This window comes from Macrobrachium nipponense, chromosome 4, assembly GCF_015104395.2.
Source record: "Macrobrachium nipponense isolate FS-2020 chromosome 4, ASM1510439v2, whole genome shotgun sequence".
Lineage (NCBI taxonomy): Eukaryota > Metazoa > Arthropoda > Malacostraca > Decapoda > Palaemonidae > Macrobrachium > Macrobrachium nipponense.
Genome location: NC_061100.1, coordinates 35,769,341 through 35,788,422, shown reverse-complemented (window position 1 = coordinate 35,788,422; position 19,082 = coordinate 35,769,341). Strand labels below are relative to the sequence as shown.

At 38.2% G+C, this 19,082-nt stretch overlaps 1 protein-coding gene and 2 long non-coding RNA genes across 7 annotated transcripts in view; 1 reads left to right on the top strand and 2 right to left on the bottom strand.

Annotated features, from left to right (window-relative positions):
- The window catches only part of LOC135210856 (golgin subfamily B member 1-like), a 232,378-nt gene that overhangs the window by 156,849 nt on the left and 56,447 nt on the right, over positions 1-19,082 (top strand). The window lies entirely within an intron of this gene.
- LOC135211639 (uncharacterized) lies at positions 6,422-7,157 on the bottom strand. Its single transcript, XR_010313684.1, has 3 exons — positions 7,102-7,157; positions 6,874-6,956; positions 6,422-6,660 (listed from the first exon to the last, which is right to left on the bottom strand). It is a non-coding gene; the product is annotated as an uncharacterized LOC135211639 (long non-coding RNA).
- Positions 8,688-9,445, bottom strand: LOC135211638 (uncharacterized). Its single transcript, XR_010313683.1, has 4 exons — positions 9,324-9,445; positions 9,112-9,186; positions 8,891-8,980; positions 8,688-8,765 (listed from the first exon to the last, which is right to left on the bottom strand). It is a non-coding gene; the product is annotated as an uncharacterized LOC135211638 (long non-coding RNA).

Sequence of the window (19,082 nt, the reverse complement as noted above, 5' to 3'; positions counted from 1 at the left end):
AGTGCTGGATCCTCATTTGCTTCCACTGTTATGGGAAATATGCCTTCCTCAATCATGCCTAACACATCATTAAAATAACACACCCTCTCAGGATATTTCAACTTCTGTGGAATGTAATGAACTTCAAAGTAAAGTGGTAAAAGCTGTGATTGATGAACCTCTCCCTGACCTGCAAGCAAATGCGTCTCAGAGTTGAGCTCTTCGGTTAAGCCCAAAGAAAAAAATAAAATCTAGAGGAAATCTTAACAAATCTTATGACAGTTTTCAGTCACCCCCAAAGTCAAAGAAATGTAGAACAGCCTCTCCTATAGAGTTTAAAACTCCAATTTCCAATAGAAATTCAATCCACTTGATGACCCCTTCCAGCCATTATCAACCTCAAAGCCATTGGAAAAAGATGTCTCGGTCCTGCTCAAATTTAAGTGTGACAGACCTTCCCCTCAATCATATGCAGAAACAGCTACTTCTGAAATGGAGGGAAAACATGCTGACTCACTAAATATAGTTAAAAATTTAGATAAAATCTAATCTCAAACTGAAGAAACAGGATGTGCAGGAAAAATGTTCAAACTTCCCCTCATCTAATAAAAATAAAAGTCTCCCAGGCAGCAGACTCAAGAGACTTTCCAAATCCAAAAACATTCAGCTGTGTTAACTTTGAAAACCCGCTTAAATAATGGAACTTGGCTGGGCACAAGAATCAAAGTTAAAATTCCAATTTAATATCTTGCAATGGAATTGCAAAGGCCTTAGGACTCGTTCTGAAGAGTTAAAATTACTGTTGAACCATCATGATCCAGATGTAGTTTGCCTTCAAGAAACTAAGTTAGGCAACTCATTATACAATCCAGGATTAAATTATAAAATGTTTGTGATGCACCCCAGAGATGGTGATCGAGTCATGGGGGGGTTGCAATTATTGTTAAAAAGTCTTTGCAACATACAAGTGTTCCTTTGAACACAAACCTACAAGCAGTCGCCATTCGAGCATGCTTTGAAAAAAAGAGATTACTATTTGCTCTATTTACCTCCCACCTAGGTCAGAAATTACTTTGAATGATATTCAGGCACTAGCTAATCAACTACCTCCTCCTTTCTTACTACTGGGAGATTTTAATGCCCATAATAGTCTATGGGGAGGTGATACCTTGAATGCTGTAGGTAGATCCATCGATGATTTATCTTAAATAAGGATCTCTCTCTTTACAATGATGGTTCAATGACGTTTCATAACATTTACACCAATGTCTTTTCAGCTATAGATTGAAGCATTTGTTCACCTGCAGTCCACTTGGACTTCAACTGGTCTGTAGATGAACTTTTGCACGGAAGTGATCACTTTTTCCATACATTTAAAGTATGCTAGAAACATACCTTCTGAATCTCCTATAAAGTGGAAAGAAAATGAAGCAGATTGGAGGAAGTATGAAGGAAGCTTTCAATTACATCAGGAAGTAGAGTCATTGGAGTCACACTTAGATGCATATGATATGAACCGCAACATATGGATAATGCCGAGAAATATATCCAAAAACAAACGGGTAACCAAGCAGGCCTGCAGTTCCCTGGTGGGACCAAAACCTGTGGCAGACCTGCGAAGAATAGTGAGAAAATGCTATAGGCAATTCAAGGCAAAACCCTCAGGAACAACGAAAACTACATACCAACGGGCCTTAGCCAAACAAAGAAAATATATTAGAAAAGCTAAAAAGGAATCTTGGCTCCACTATATAAATGGTATCAATTCTAAAACACCAGAAAGATTAGTATGGAAAAAGATTAAAAAGCTAAGTGGGAAATTGTTCCATCACCTGCTCCTACTCTAAAAATCAATGATGTGCTTATTTCAAATCCAGCTGATGTTGCAGAAAAATTTGGTGAGCATTTTGCTGACATATCAAGCAAAAAATTACATTCACCACAGTTCAGTAAGATTCGAAATGACCAAGGTGTCAATTAGATTTAACACTGAAAATAATGAAGCATATAATGCTAAGTTCTCACTAAGGGAACTACGAGAGGCTCTCTCATCTTGTGAGTCAACAGCCCCTGGTGCAGATAACATAACCTACAACATGATTAAACATCTTCCAGAAAAATACAGCTAAAATATATCTAATGAAAATACTCAATAAGGTCGGGAAACGGGCATCATTCCCCATCTTGGAAGATAGCCATAGTAGTTCCAGTCATAAAGCAAACAAAGATCCATATCAGCCCACTAGTTACAGACCAATTTCACTAACAAGCTGTGTCTGTAAATTATTTGAGAAAATGGTGAACTCTCGTCTAATGTGGCATTTAGAGAAAAACAGATGTTATCCTCTGTTCAGTTCGGCTTCAGGAAAAATCGTTCAGCTTGGACCCTTTACTGAGACTATCAAATCAGATTCAGCAGGATTTTCCAATCATGCCAAACAGTAGGGGTATTTTTTGATCTGGAGAAAGCCTATGATACAACATGGCGATTTGGCATTGTTAACGGCTCAATGAAATGGGAATCAGGGGCAATATGTTAAACTTATCAACTCCTTTTTAAGGGACCGATATATTAGAGTGAGAGTCGGGAATAAGTTTTCTTCTTGTTATGAGACGGAAGAAGGTGTCCACAAGGCAGCGTACTAAGTGTTACCTGCTTTGCCATTGCTATTGATAATATTGTGAAATCTGTTTCCGCTCCAGTTAGGGCTTCGCTATTTGTGGATGACTTTGCCATCTATGTCACCACATACGACGCTGTATCAGCCTGTAACTACCTGCAAAAGACAATAAATGTCATCAGTAAATGGGCTGATGAACATGGTTTCGATTTTCTTCATCTAAAACTGTGGCCGTTCGTTTCACCAGATGTACCGAAAAGAAACTATCCCAAATTTGAAACTGAAGGATTGTCTTATTCCTTACAAAAAAGAAGTAAAGTTTTGGGCATAATATTTGACAGCAAGTTAACGTGGCGTAGTCACATTGACTCTCTAAAAACAAAGGTTAAAAAAACTCCCTCAATATTTTAAAGGTGGTATCGGGATTCGATTGGGGAGCTGATAAGAAAAGTTTATTGAAGCTGTATGATTCCTTATGTAAATCAAAACTGGACTATGGCTGTCAGGTATATTCATCTGCCTGCAAGTCCAGGTTAAAGGAATTGGATGTAGTACATAATATGGGATTAAGGATATGTACAGGTGCTTTTAGGACATCTCCCGTTGAGAGTATCTACATTGACTCTCATGAACTCTTTTAGATCTGCGAAGAGAAGAGCTTGGGTTGCGGTACACCATGCGACTAAAAAGCTCATCGAGAGAACCCCACACGGAAAATTTTAGAGGAGTGGGGACTCTAAAAAAATTGGTGAAAGATCTTCTTCCAAACCTTTTCAAATAAGGCAGTTGGAATGTTTAAATGACATGGTCATTCAGCGACAAAAAGGTTGAAGAAGTAAAACCATCCTCTGTACCCCCATGGCTTATTCCCAAGATTTCCTTATGCTCTAAGAAAATAGACAAAAAACAACATTCTGAGGAAGAGGTAAAAGCGAATTTTCTGGAGCATGACCGTAAACATAGATGGACAAGTGAAGATCTACACTGATGGATCAAAGTCTGATAGTGGAGTGGGTGTGCAGTTGTGCCATGGGAATGAAATTTACAAGGCAAAATTGCCTGAGTCAGCTTCCATTTTCACTGCAGAGTTTCAGCTTTAGTTACAAAGCTTTAGAAATTATTCATAACTCGAATAAGAAAAATTTTGTAATATATAGTGACTCAAAAAGTGCATTAGATTCATTAAAGCAGCTGTATACAATTCATCCTCTGGTACAAAAAGCCCAGGAGTGGCTCTTTGGATTTTCGTGTCGCAGGAAATTGGTATGTTTCGCTGGATCCCGGCTCATGTTGGAATTCGTGGGAATGAGGAGGCAGACAGATATGCAAAGGAAAGCGGCTGTGAGTAATTTGTATCAGATAACCAAAGTGCCAAACATATAGATATGAAGAGATCCATCAAGTCGTACATCATGAGGAAATGGCAAGAGAGATGGTCCTCCCCTCTCTTAGCCAACAATAAAAAATATAAGCAGATAAGGAAAAGCATTGAAAAATGGCCCTCTTCTTTTCAAAAAGAGAGGAGAACAGAAATTGTTTTGGGGCGACTTCGTATTGGGCACACTAGGTTAACCCATAAATTTATTTTAGAAGGTGGCAGTGCACCAGTATGTGTTAGGTGTAATGCAACCTTATCAGTGGAGCACATCTTGGTGCATTGTGTACATTACAGAGAACAGAGGCAGAGATTCCACCTTGATGGAAAATCTCTTGCCGATGTTCTAGATGACAAAGCAGATATTTCTGCACTAGTGAGTTTTTTAAAATGTATTGGGATTTTTTATGAAGTTTAATTGATGGCAAATTTTAACTCGTTGATTTTATTTTTTGTTGTTGATTTTATTTTATTTTATGTTGATTATTTTTTTACTTTTTGTTTCATAGTCATCATTTTAAGTACCTGATTATTTTATTAAAAAATTTTGTTTTGCTGTTTTTTTAATAAAGGTTAAATGGTGTTGAAATGGATGTATGCATGTCAGTTTTTTTTTTTTTTTTTTTTTTTTTTTTTTTTTTTTTTTTTTTTTTTTTTTTTTTTTTTTTTTTTTTTTTTTTTATGTATTTGGTTTTGCGTGTGTTTACGTGACTTCGGCTGTGGGATTCTTTGGTTGCAGTATGAGTGGTTTTGAGTGAGAGTGAATGGTTTTGGTTTGGTTGATATGTGATGTGAGATCGTCTTGGTCCTGGTTGTTTGTGTGTCGTTCGGTGTTTTTAATTGCAGTTTTAGTTGGTCATTTGTGTGAGAAGTTTAATTGATTCATGTATTCATTCATCTAATTCATTTCAATTTAATCATATAATACTGCAGCGCTGAATGACCTTTGCAGGTCCCAGCGCTTGGGCTAAGCCCTAAATTCCATAATCAATCAATCAATCAATCTGGGTCTTCAATAACAACTGTTGGACAACCGTCATCACTCTCACCACAGTCTGCTCAATTTCTTGACTAACTGAAACAACACCAAAGGCACCAAAATATACCTTGCCTTAGGTCACTGTGACACCTCCCAAGTGGTCAATGACATCAACACCATTAACCAGCTGATCTGACACCACAGCCCTCACGGTTACATATCCACTGTTCACACTTATCTTCACCCAATCTGCAACTTTACACTTAATATGACTCCCATTAACCCTTAAACGCCAAAGCGGTAAAAAAAAAAATTGTCTCCCGTGTGCCGGAGGTGTTTCAGAGTGAGCGCGGAAGCGGAAAAAATATTTTTTTTCAAAAAATCACAGCGCACTTAGTTTTCAAGATCAAGAGTTCATTTTTGGCTCTTTTTTTTGTCATTGGCTGAAGTTTAGTATGCAACCATCAGAAATGAAAAAAATTATCATTATCATATATAAATAATGCGATATATGATAGTGCAAAAACGAAATTTCATATAAAATTGTATTCAAATCGCCCTGTGCGCAAAACGGTTAAAGGTAAAAAGTTACTTTTTTTTCGTTTTAATTTACACTAAATTGCGATCATTTTGGTATATAACACATTGTAAAACGATGAAAGCAACACAGAGAAAATATTATCACAAAATAATGCATGAATTCGTAACGCGCGGACGTAAACAGATATTTTTTTCAAAAATTCACCATAAATCTAAATATTGTCCTAGAGACTTCCAATTTCTTTCAAAATGAAGACAAATGATTGAATATTACTATACTGTAATAGTATTAGCTTACAATTGCAGTTTTTGACCATATCTGACGAGTTAAAGTTGACTGAATGTCGAATTTTGTTATATATATATTTTTTATATGCAATTATTTCGGAAATAAGAAAAGCTACAACCTTCAAATATTTTTAGTTTTATTCTACATGAAATTGCGCACATTTTCATATATAAAACTCTATGAAATGCCTAATATGAAATGGAGCAAATATTCCGAGAATGGGACGTACGCATTTCGGAGATATGTGGCGGAGAATCTGCACGCGGAGGGAAGGAAAGATTTTTTTTTTAAATTCACCATAAATCTAAATATTTTGCTAGAGACTTTGAATTTGTTTCAAGATGAAGAGAAATGACTGAATATTACTAGACTGTAAGAGTTTTAGCTTACAATTGCGTTTTTCGACCATTTCGGTAGTCAAAGTTGACCAAACGTTGTTTTTATTCTATTTAACGTGATTTATATGCAAATATTTCAAAAATGAGAAAAGCTACAACCTTCAATTATTTTTTGTTGTACAGGCAGTCCCCGGGTTACGACGGGGGTTCCGTTCTTGAGGCGCGTCGTAAGCCGAAAATCGTCGTAAGCCGGAACGACCTTCCTTGGAAATATGCCTTAAACTAAGAAAAAAAGTTAGAGACCTTACCTGTGTGACATGCAAGTATATTGCATGATGTGTAGTGTGGTTATTTCAATGGCAAAGGATGGTTCTTGAAGGTATAATTCTTTATTAAACTCTTGTGACACTATAAAGCACAATGTACTACACTTAATCCTTAGGTTAGATTATACACTAAACACTATATTATGCACTGTACACTTCGTAGTAGTATATTTGTTAGATCCTGGAGTACACTAAAATCCCAGTCTGGTAGCTCTGGAAGGTAAAAGTATAACACAATTAGTACAAAATACTACACAAAGTCCTGAATGCAATATGTAAATTATAGATATCAAGAGTAAAAGAGTTAATGTATGTTAAATTACTTTCTTACTTTTAGTTTATTAATTCCTTACTTTTAGTTTATAATTCCTTACTTTGAGTTATATCAAGAGTAAAAAAGTTAATGTATGTGAATTAATTCCTTACTTTTAGTTTAAATTTGTCGTTCAACGTAACCCTGGATGCACAAAGTCTTATGTGGCCCCATAGCCTACATCATTCAGGGGGTTCTGGAATGTACAAAAAATAATTAGTATGTCAGTAAGTACTCTATGCATAGTAAGTTACATACAGTAATATGCACCATACAGTGGTTTAATATCACATATATAACATGTATAAAACTTAGTTAATGTATGTTAATTAATTCCTTACCTTTAGTTTAAAGTTGTCGTTCACTGTAACCCTGGATGGACAAAGTCTTATGTGGCCCATAGCCTACATCATTCAGGGGGTTATGGAAGTACAAAAAATAATTTTGTCAGTAAGTACTCTATGCATAGTAAGTTACATACAGTAATATGCACCATACAGTGGTTTAATATCAACTGGTATGCATTATTGTAAATGATTGGTCTACACCCCCTGTTCAGCAGGGAGTGTACAGTACGTATGTAATTCCATGAGGGACCTTGATCACTTATCCCATGTGAGAGATCTTGGTCACTTTTTTTTAGTATGTACGTATAAAACTTACTTAATGTATGTTTACTACTATGTATAATTCCTTACCTTTAGTACAGTAGTAGTAACATAGTTTACAGTTGTCGTGCTATGTTATGTAGTAACCCTGGACAAAGTTTTATGTGGCCCCATAGCCTGCATCATGGAGGGGGTCCTGGTTTTCTGGGGAATGTACCAAAAAAGTATCAAGTTAAGTCATGTTATGTATGTTTAGTAAGTTACATACAGTAACAGTTAACCATACGTACAGTGGTTTATAACATGTACATATGTACATAATCAAACTTGGTTGGAAATTCCTGTAAAAAAAAAGTTATGTACGTATGTAATATGTACTACTGTATGTAAAAAAACCTTACTGTTCATACTTGTTACACTACATGTTACATGTGATACGTATACTTTCCTGAAGGGTTTTTTCCATCCAAAAATGGTGCTTCTACTTTGTTAGTTATCCCTTGATGACACTTGTAGTAACAACCTGAGTTGTGTGAAAAATGTTGGTTCTGGAAGGAAAAAGTAACAAAATTAGTGTACAAAATATACACTACAGAAAGTTGTGAATGCAATATGTTAATTACTGTAGATATATCAAGAGTACTAAAAGAGTTAATGTATGTTAATTAATTCCTTACTTTTAGTTTAAAGTTGTCTTTCAATGTAACCCTGGATGGACAAAGTCTTATGTGGCCATAGCCTACATCATTCAGGGGTTCTGGAATGTACAAAAAATAATTTTGTCATAAGTACTCTATGCATAGTAAGTTACATACAGTAATATGCACCATACAGTGGTTTAATATCACATATAACATGTAGTATAAACTTAATTTAGAAATTCCTTACATAACTTACCAACTTTTAGTGAGTCTCAAAGCTGTTACCTAGGTTGTGGGAGATGGAGGTGGAGGTGTAGAGCATTCATGATAAGGATGCATTCCAAACCTAACTTCAGTGTGCTTTATCACAGATAACAGGCTAGGATGATGGGCAGTCTGGAATGAAGAATTAAATATTAAAGGACAGTATGTAACCACTTAGTGTACAAAATTTATTGTACGTATGCAAACATTAAACACAACTTGAGAATTCCTTACCTTCAGCAAAATGAAGACATGTAGGCTATGTAGAGGTATGGTTATGTAAGTCACAGGTGCATGCCAGTCTGAAGATAATGTAATACATATGATTATAGTATGTATGTTACATACATAACATGGTATTACATATGTAATATTAAAACATTAATATGTCCTTACCAAATTCTAGTGGTTGGCTTGCTTACTAGGATGGCCATATGGTACATGAGAGTGGGTGGCTGGGCTATGGAGTGGGATGGGCAGGTGCTTGGGAGTCTGGAATGATAAAAAATATATATAATGATAGTTACTACTACTGTAACTTACTGCACATGTTATTACTGTTTGACATATGTAGTGTGTAATCGTATGTTCAATATAAAAAATGAAGAATCTTTTACCTGAAGGAATGGGAGAGGTGATACTCGTATCAACTGATTTGGGCTCTGGAGAGGTGATACTCGTATCAACTGATGAGGGAACATCTACATCTGGAAAGAATGATAGGGTACATAAATATATATATAAGGTGGATGTAATTGTAGCATATGTACACTTTTGAATAAAATTTCTATTAGCAATTTATAAAACATTTTATACAAATTTGTTAAGGATTCCTTACCTGATGTATAGGGCGAGGCATCAAAACCATGGAAAGGCTCAGGGTCATCTGGGTCACTGTCACTATCAAAGGGGTCTGAAATGAAAAAAAAAAAAAAAATAATAAGGTTATGCAACATCAAACACATTGTACCACTATGTAAGTTAGTGTACATATGTATGTAGGGTGTAAACAATTTCCAACATGAAAATGAGAAAAATGAAATTGCTTACCTGATTGTACAGGTGGGCGGGCTGATACAGAGGGTCCAGGTACAGGGGGATCTGGAACTGTCACAGGTAGTACAGGAGATCTGGAACTGTCACAGGTAGTACAGGGAGATCTGGAACTGTCACAGGTAGTACAGGGGGATCTGGAAACTGTCACCACTTCTGCAGTAAAATTACAAATGATGAAAATTAATGAAGTTACAATTTACTCTTACATTTAGTTGTTACATTAAAAAATTAACACATTTTAATATGTACACTATGTAAACACATAAATTAGTAAAACAGTTCAGAATTCCTTACCAGGACTAGGAGTGGGAGGTGGTGGTACTGGAGACTTGTGAAAGAAAGTGTCAAGCCTGGACTGCACACTTCTCTTCGTCTGCTTCTCCTTCAGGGTCTCCTTGTAGAAAGTCACCAAATCCATGATTCCTCTCTTGATTTTGTCAAACCTTGGCACGTTTCTAGGGTCTTCTGCCTCAAAAGAAAGCCAAGGCTCTCTCCAGATGAGTAAAACCCTCTGACAAGCCTTTCACAGTTAATGACCTGGGTTTTGGCTCTGGTGCCGCCTCCTCTTCCTCAATCATTTGTTGTTCAAGTTCTAGTAAGTCCTCTGCAGACAATTCCTCTCCATGGGAGCCAGCAGCTCTGTTTACATCATCAGGTTCAAGATCTAGTTTCAGCCTCTTGCTTAGCCCTACGATCTTCCTCGTCACAGTCTCGACGTCTTCTGCCTGGTCAAAGCCTTCAAAACTGTGCACAAACTGTGGACACAGTTTCCTCCAGGCCCCATTTAAAGTGGTCGTCTTCACCTCGTCCCAAGCACTTGCAATGTTCTTCACTGCATCTGCAATGTTGTAGCCCTTCCAGAATTGCTTCAGTGTCAACTCCTTGTTAGCTTCTATGGCCCTCAAAGCAAAACGTATGGTCCTTCTAAAAGGTAGTAAGCCTTGAAATTAGCTATTACTCCCTGGTCCATTGGCTGTATCAGCGATGTGGTATTGGGTGGGAGGTACACCACCTTCACATTAGGATGCATGTCGCTCAAATTTGAAGGGTGACCAGGGGCATTGTCCAGGACTAAGAGGGCCTTAAAAGGCAGACCCTTCGAAGTCAAATACCGCTCCACTGCTGGCACGAAATGGTCATTGAACCAATCTTCGAAGACCATTAAGGTAACCCACGCCTTCTTGTTAGATTTCCAAATCACAGGGAGTTGACTCTTGAAAATGCCCTTGAAAGCCCCTGGGATTCTCGGCCAAATACACCAGCAAGGGCTTCAGTTTCAAATCACCACTTGCATTGGACCCAAACAGCAAAGTCAGTCGCTCCTTTCCAGCTTTATGGCCAGGTGCTGACTTCTCCTCCTTGGAAAGGTACGTTCGATTTGGCATTCTTTTCCAAAAATAATCCAGTATCATCCACATTAAAGACTTGGTCAGCCGTGTAACCACCATCCTTGAATTATCTCAGCCAAACCACCTGGAAAACTTTCTGCTGCTTCGCTATCAGCACTAGCAGCTTCACCTTGCAGCTTCACATTATGCAAATTTGCACGAGCCTTAAAACGGTTAAACCAACCTCTACTCGCGGAAAATTCACCACCAGCACTGCCTTCGCCAAACTTTTTCACTACTGCCTCATGCAGCGCTCTAGCCTTCTCCTGGATCACATTAAGCTCACCGGAACACGTCGCTGGTTCTAGTCCTCCAGCCAGATCATGAGCAATTTCTCCATTTCAACAATGCTCTGGCTACGTTGCTTCTCGTTTATCACCGTTGACTTCATCGGTGCAGCATCCTTAACATGCTTCAGAATACGTTCCTTATCCTCACAATGGTTACCACCGTGGTCCTGCTCAAGCCTAAAGAACGGCCTATTTCGGTGTTAGTTTCTCCCTTCTCCGAACGCTTTATCACGTCATATTTGACCTCCATTGTGATGACCTTCCTCTTCCTTGGATGAACTATCATCGGAGGAAAGGAAGTACTTTGGCGTTTAGGAGCCATTGTAAATTTGCGAAAATGGCAAGGAATTTCAGCAACGTCTCATCACACACCTAGTGAAATGCCAGGCAGGCACGTGATTGAAGTGGCGTCCTTTCGTATTGTTTACTCTGGCGTCCTCGACCGTCCGAGGTCGTTGTTCGGTCAATTTACCATACAGTTTAATAGCGTTAATTAATTTATGCACCTCCGCTCAAAAACTAGTTCTGCATATGAGGTATCGTTAAAAAGCATAACAAAACGTCGTAACCTTGGAATTTGTGTTGTAATCTAACCAGAAACTTAGTTTTTTTAATTATGTACTGGAAACAAGCAATGATTTTTCATTATATTTGCGCTTTTGGACTGTTTTAAACTGCGCATCCCAAGCTTAGTGTATTCATTCGCCCGCAAACTAGTTTCCGCATATGCGGCGTCACTAAAAAAATTAAAAAAAATACGAAAAAAAAAAAGTGTCAAAAATCATCATAACCTCAATTAAAATTTTTGTTGTAATGTAACCAAAAACATATTTTTATTATGTACTGTGCTAAACTATAAAGGATTTTTATCATAGCATGCGTTTTTTAAAAGCGTCGTTAACTCGGAGCGTCGGAAGCGTCAGCGTCGTAACCTCGGAACAAGCGTCGTAACCCAGGACGGAATTTCCATTGAATATTTAAGAAAAAGCGTCGTAACCTCGGAACGTCGTAAGCCGGAACCGTCGTAACCCGGGGACCGCCTGTATTCTACATGAAATTGCGCACATTTTCATATATAAAACTTTATGTAACGGCTAATTTAAAATGGTGCAAACATTACCACAATCGCACGTATAATTTTTTCGGAAGAGTTAACTGCGCGGACGTAAAGAAAAGGTTATTTTTTTCATAAATTCACCATAAATCAAAATATTGTGCTAGAGACTTCCAATTTGTTGCAAAATGAAGGTAAATGCTTGAATATTACTAGAATATAAGCGTTATAGCTTACAATTGCGTTTTTCGACCATTTCGGTAGAGTCAAGTTGACCGAAGTTGAAATTTTGGCAATTATCGTTATTTATATGAAAAATATCTCAAAACTGAATAAAAGCTACAACCATGGGTTGTTTTTTTAGTTGTATTTGTGTCATTGAAATTGCTCACATTTCCATATATAAAACTTTATATAACAGCTAATTTTAAAATGGTGCAAACATTACCACAATCGCATGTATGATTTTTTTTTGAAGAGTTACCGCGTGGACGTAAGGAAAAAGTTTTTTCATAAATTCACCATAAATCGAAATATTGTGCTAGAGACTTCCAATTAGTTGCAAAATAAGGTAAATGATTGAATATTACTAAAATATAAGAGTTTTAGCTTACAATTGCGTTTTCCGACCATTTTGGTAGAGTCAAAGTTGACCGAAGGTTGAAATTTTGGCAATTATTGTTATTTATATGAAAATATCTCAAAACTGATAAAAGCTACAATCATGAGTATTTTATTGTTGTATTCTACATAAAAATGTGTGCATTTTCATATATAATACTTCATGTAACGGCTAATTTACAATGGTACAAAAATTATGTCAAAGTGACAAAATAATTTCCGAGATGTGTCACAGATACTTTTTAGTGCGGCAAAAAAGAAATTCGCACTTGCGCGCCTGCGTAACGATTGTAAACAAAACAACACCTTGATCCGTGAACTCCCAGCATCCCCCAAGGCGCGTGATTCAAAAGTTTTAGGCTGGTAGGCCTATAAGTATTTTTCCGCGAATTAAAAAAAAAACTTTTGTAAGTAGACGTAAAATACGTCCAGTCAGCACACGAGAGACAAAAAATGTCGACGTAAAATACGTCCAGTCGGCAGTAAAGGGTTAAGAGCACTGATATACACCTCACCTCTACATTGGGGCACATATCTGGAATGTACCACTGATATAGAGCATCCTGTATCCAGTAGTCCTTTTGCAGGCTCATTACCAATCCAAACATCAGTTATAGGCAGTGTATCAAGGTGCGGCTTTTGTATCATCACAAGGGCGGCTACAGACACAGCAGTCACCCCTTACTTGTTTTCTGCAACCTGTTCTTGGCAACGACTGGCAATATGACCAATTTTATTACACCTAAAACATCTCGCCTGTGTCTCTTTAGTCTTTTATCATATGAGGGCCACCACATTGGAAACATTGACTCTTAAACTGGATAGGCTTAGCTCTATTCTTAGGTTTCCTGCTACCACCACCTTCTCCACTCTTCCTAACAGTCACAGCTACCACACCAACTTGCTGTTTAGATGACAAAATCCTAGCATGATTGAGCAATTCACTCATTGCCATCATCATCAAATTTGGCACTTGCTGTAAAGCAACACTTGTATTATCCAGGAAACCATCGACAAAAGTTAGTTTCACCACATTTTTTAAACCAACCTTATCAAACTTAGCTAAACTGGCCGACCCCTAATCTCATTGGCATACACAACTGGTTCTCCTGTCCACTTCATCTGAACCAGTTTTCCAAAAGCAGAGAATGCATCATCAGTAAATGCTACTACCAGTTTTTCCTGAATTTTTGCTGCATTTTCTTGGTCTTCATCACTCATCTTCAAATATAGTGCTAGAGCAGGGGTGGTGCAACCTGCGGCCCTCAGAGAGAGAGTGAGAGCGAGGCTCTCTCTCTCTCTCTCTCTCTCTCTCTCTCTCTTCTCTCTCTCTGTTTTTCATCAACAACCCTTCCTCAATAACCGATGGTGCGAGGGGTCATTGTTATCAGTAACCCCTTTTAAGACCATTGTAAACACCGAACCGATCATTATTTTTAAGGTTGGATGTTTACAGTTTTTACACTCTGCTATGCTTTGCAGTACAGCCGCACAGGAATTGATAAAGTTCTCGGTTTATCTCGGACTCAAGTGGTGAAATCTGTGCTTCATTTGTTGTGGTTGATATGTGATTACCGGTATTCTATATATTTTGCTCAGCAGGAGAGAGCTTATTGTACTAATAGTGGCTTCTACGAGTAAAAGAGACAAGATTTTAGAGGAAAACCGGAGTTTTCAAGAGAAATGGACTGAGCAATATTTATGCATACAATCAGGGGGGAAAGCATTGTGCCTTGTGTGCCATGAATCCATTTCTGTTTTAAAAGAATATAACATCAAAAGACACTGCATCACAAAGCACAAAGAATATGAAAATATGACAGGTGAAGCACGCAAAGTAAAAATATAATTCTTGCAGAAATCTCTGAAAGGACAACAGTCAGTGTTTACAAAGAAACTTAAGGAATATAATGCATCTCTCAAAAGCTTTGCAAAAAGACTAAAGCCCTATTCTGATGGTGAGGTAGTTAAAGAATGTATGTGTGTAGCTTCTGACAATATGTTTCCTGACAAAAAGAAACTAGTTGAAAACATAAGCCTTTCAAGATATACTGTTGCTAGAAGAATAGACAGTCTTTCAGGGAATATTGAAAATACAATTGCCAAGCGAGTTAGTGCCTTTTCTTCATACTCTGTTGCTCTTAATGAGAGTTGTGGCACCACAGACACTGCACAACTGGCTGTGTATATTAGGGGAGTTGACAATGACTATAATATTACAGAGGAAATGGCTTCACTACAAAGCATGAAAGGGACCATAACAGGACAATCTATTTTTGATGAATTGGAAAAAGTATTGGCAAGTTTGGACTGGACTATGCTAATTTAGTTTCCATTACAAGAGATGGTGCGCCTGCGATGTCTGGTCAGAGAAATGGGGTTGTTGGATTACCAAAGACTAGAATGGGGTCTCAAAATATTGACTTCGGTTCACTTATTGTCCTGCATTGTATCATACACCAGGAAGCTTGATATGCAAAGACAATAAACTTTCAGCATGTGACTAATATTCTCGTGAAAGCTGTCAATTTCATTAGGTCAAGAGGTTTAAATCACCGCGAGTTTCAGAAGTTAATGGCAGATATTGATGCAGAGTACAGTGATGTGAAGTATTTTTGTGAGGTAAGGTGGCTAAGCAAAGCAAGAATGTTGAAGAGAGCATATGACCTTTTGGAAGAAATTGAGCTGTTCTTAGATATGAAAGGTAATGTGATTTAGCATTTTTAGTAGATATAACTGATCATCTTAGTACACTGAATGTTAAACTTCAAGGAAAAGATCAACTAATAAATGAGATGCTCTCACTGACCAAAGGCTTCCAGATAAAATTGCGTCTGTGGGAGTCTGTGATGGTAATTGCTTCCTAGCAGAGAAAGATAAAGGAAAGGAGAACGCATTTTCGAGAAATTCGGCAGCAAGGAGGCGTTAGAGCAATGTGTTGGAGGTGCCTGTTATGATGGTTCTAGAATCGGCAGGAGTGTTGTGGATCTCGTCGGGACGTGAGAAACGCCGCGATTTCTGATGCAATACTTCATCTAGATTCATCTAAGAAGTTCTAGAAATCCCTGGAGTCTGTGACGTTCGGCGTAGGCTCCGCCCCCAGAGTGCCGTATAAATACGTCGGTCGTAGCAGCAGCGAGAGAGATTGTAAAAGAGAGACTCCAGTTAGTCACAGAGAGATATCCTCAGTAAGAGCCACAGATCAGATTATCAGTGAGAGATCAGCAGCAGCAGAGATCATCCGTGAGATACGAGAAAAAGGAACCAACGAAGGATCAGAAGAGTTGTTCGAGAGTTGGTTGGATATTGGTCTAGTCGTCTTCAGGAGTGGTCGGACAGACTTCAGAGAAGAAAAGGTCCTGCTAGAGGTTTTGGGTAGTTCCTGCCTTTCAAGTAGACTAGTTTCTGCAATACGGAGTCAAGAGGACGTCTGCAATTGCCGCTCTACTTTTGGAGAAGCCATCGCTTTGAATTACCAAATTGACTAGCAAGTATTTGAATTGCCTCACTGTTCCCCCAGTTCATGCAGTGTAAGATTCTGTCTTTTTATATAAATAGGAGATACCATTCTGCATTTACCTATGTTAGTAAGCTTGTAAATAAACCTTTGCTTTGCTGTGTTAGTGTTTCTTTCTATATTCATATCCCCAGTTTCAACTGTTGGTGTTGAAATATTTTTTTTTTATTATTATTTCATATCGAACCTGAAGCGGACCTCTCTCAGAGGCCGTAACTTTGTGTTGACCCTTGCCAGGATATTTTGACACTGTAACAGAGTCACAAATCAGAAACCAAAACCCAGCCCACTTTCCTATGCTGAAAAACCATGACATCAGTAACCCTCAGTATCAGAAGTAAGGTAACAAGTTGGCAGTCTTACGAGAGGAATTTTCAGAAAGATTTGGTGACCTCAAGAAACATTCACAAGCCATTGAAGTCTTTGCTTCTCCTTTTTCTGTGGATGTGACAGCAATTCCTGAGGACATTCATATGGAAATAATTGAACTACAGTGTAATGATAGAGCCTCAGCGGCATGGTTGGTATGGTATTAGCGTCCCACCTTGGTGGTCGGGGGTTTGATTTTCGGCCATTCCATTGAGGAGTGAGAGATGTATATTTCTGGTGATAAAAGTTCACTCTCAACATGGTTCGGAAGTCACGTAAAGCCGTTGGTCCCATTGCTGAATAACCACTGGTTCCATGCAACATTAAAGCACCATACAAACAAACAATACAGTGCACTGATGAACTAAGAAAAGTTTGATGATAGTTCAGTATACCATTTTATGAGAAGCATGTATCAGTAACAGTGTATCCAAAACTCTGCTCATGCAAGGAAAATGATGGCATTGTTTGGTAGCACATATGTTTGTGAGCAGCTCTTCAAAAATGAATCTGGTTGAAAACAATTATAGGTCTGTACTTACTGATGAACATTTGGAATGTACCCTGATGTAGCCACATCATCCATACAGCCTGATATTGATGAGTTGGTTTCCCAAATGCAACATCAACCATCTCACTAGGGTAGCCTTTCATTTGCTCATTAATGGTGAAAATTCTTTTGTTAATGATCCCAGTTAACCAATAATAAGTAATTATTTATGTTTGTACATTATAATAATAAGGTATGGTAGCCTTTCATTTGCTCATTTATAGTAAGGAAAATATTTTGTTTCAGACAATTCTTATTTTTGTGATCCCAATTTAAATAAAATCAGTAACACTAATTATCTATCTTTATTAGTATAATCTCACATAATATGTCTTCAATCGTAGTAAATAACATGAAACAGTAAGGTTATGTGGCCCTTGATACCGACAAGAGTCGTGACTAGTGGCATTTTGGGAAAAAAGGTTCCACATCCCTGTGCTAGAGCATCACCCTACAGATACAATGGAATAAAACTGGCCAAGTCTGATATGTTCTGTAGCTTAGCCTCTAAGGTTACCTTCTTCAACCATGATATAATGTCTCCTTTGCCGGTGAATGACTTAATCATGTCCATTGTAATTTTAGATGCCATACTTTCTTGGAATAGGCCTAGATAGCTTGTAGTAAACTCACTTTGCAAGCTCCCTCAGCCTGCTAAACTCTCCTTCCAAGCTCCATGTTACTGCATAATGGATGACCTTCACGATCCAACTTGCCAACCAACGAGGAAAATAAATCATAAGTTACAGTGGGACATTGTCATGGTAATCGCTTCATAACGACGAATGATAAGTTAAAGGAAATGAAAATGCATTTTCTTAAAGTAGGTCTGCAGCAAAAAGGCATTCGCGCACGTGTTGGAGGTGCCTGTTCTCATAATAGTTCTAGAATCGCCAGGCGTGGTGGGGAACGCAACACGCGCAGTCACGTCGTCAGTAAACATGATGCAATACAGTGGGGCCTTGCTTAGTCGCGGATCAGCAATCACGGTTTTTTCCTTGGACCACTTCTCAGTCTATATTGCTGGTATGAACCGCAGCATCGTGGCTTGTCCGTGGTAGGCTAAGCCTCGTCCGGTTCCGATAACCAGCAAATGCATGAACAGATTCGCATTATGATATTAACTGACAATAAAGGTAATAAAACCATTCTCACCTTGGGTAGTTTACTGTTTAGTTGGCCAGGCCGCATTTTGCCCGGCCCATAATCACTGCCACGGTAAGTAGTTCACACAGCCGACCCGGCCCGAACTTGAACATGCCGCGACCTGTAGGCCTTTCAAAACTTTCGAAACTAGCGCCAAAACAAACGGCAGCCATCTTGTTTGTATTCGTCCGCCAATTACCTAGCAGACGAAACCCGTGGCCAACTAGATTGTAGGAATTCCGTTATTTATTATCAGTATTTATAAGAATCCTACCAATTCTCGATTTTAGGCTAGGCCTCTTTTATTAATTTCTACCACCTATACCGAGACAAAACCTACTGCTGATTACCTACCACACGTTCCCCTTGCCCAACTAATCTGTTGGAGCTTCGTTTTTTTATCTTCCGTACAATTTGCGGTATTTATTTTCCATTTTTATATTATTCCTACTAATTTCTTTATTTTATGAATCCTACCAATTCTTAATTTTATGCTAGGCCTCTTTTATTCATTTCTATCACCTATTCCGTCACGAAACCTTCTACTCTGCCCTTTATCTCTCCGCCAAGATAAGTAGTACCATGGACGGACCTTGCCTGACCCTGCCCCGACCCTTGTTCGCCCTTAGTCTGTTCCTGTATGTCAGCTAGTTCAGTGCAATCATGTCTGCTTCCGCCATTTCTTTCTCGTGTCCTGCACACATGGAATTCGCTGCCACTGTTCCCGTCACTATGCCGGACATTGTGCTTTTGTGCCATGATGAACGTTCACTAATTCTTTATTTAATGAAAACTGGCCTACTTGGTGATTTCAGTGG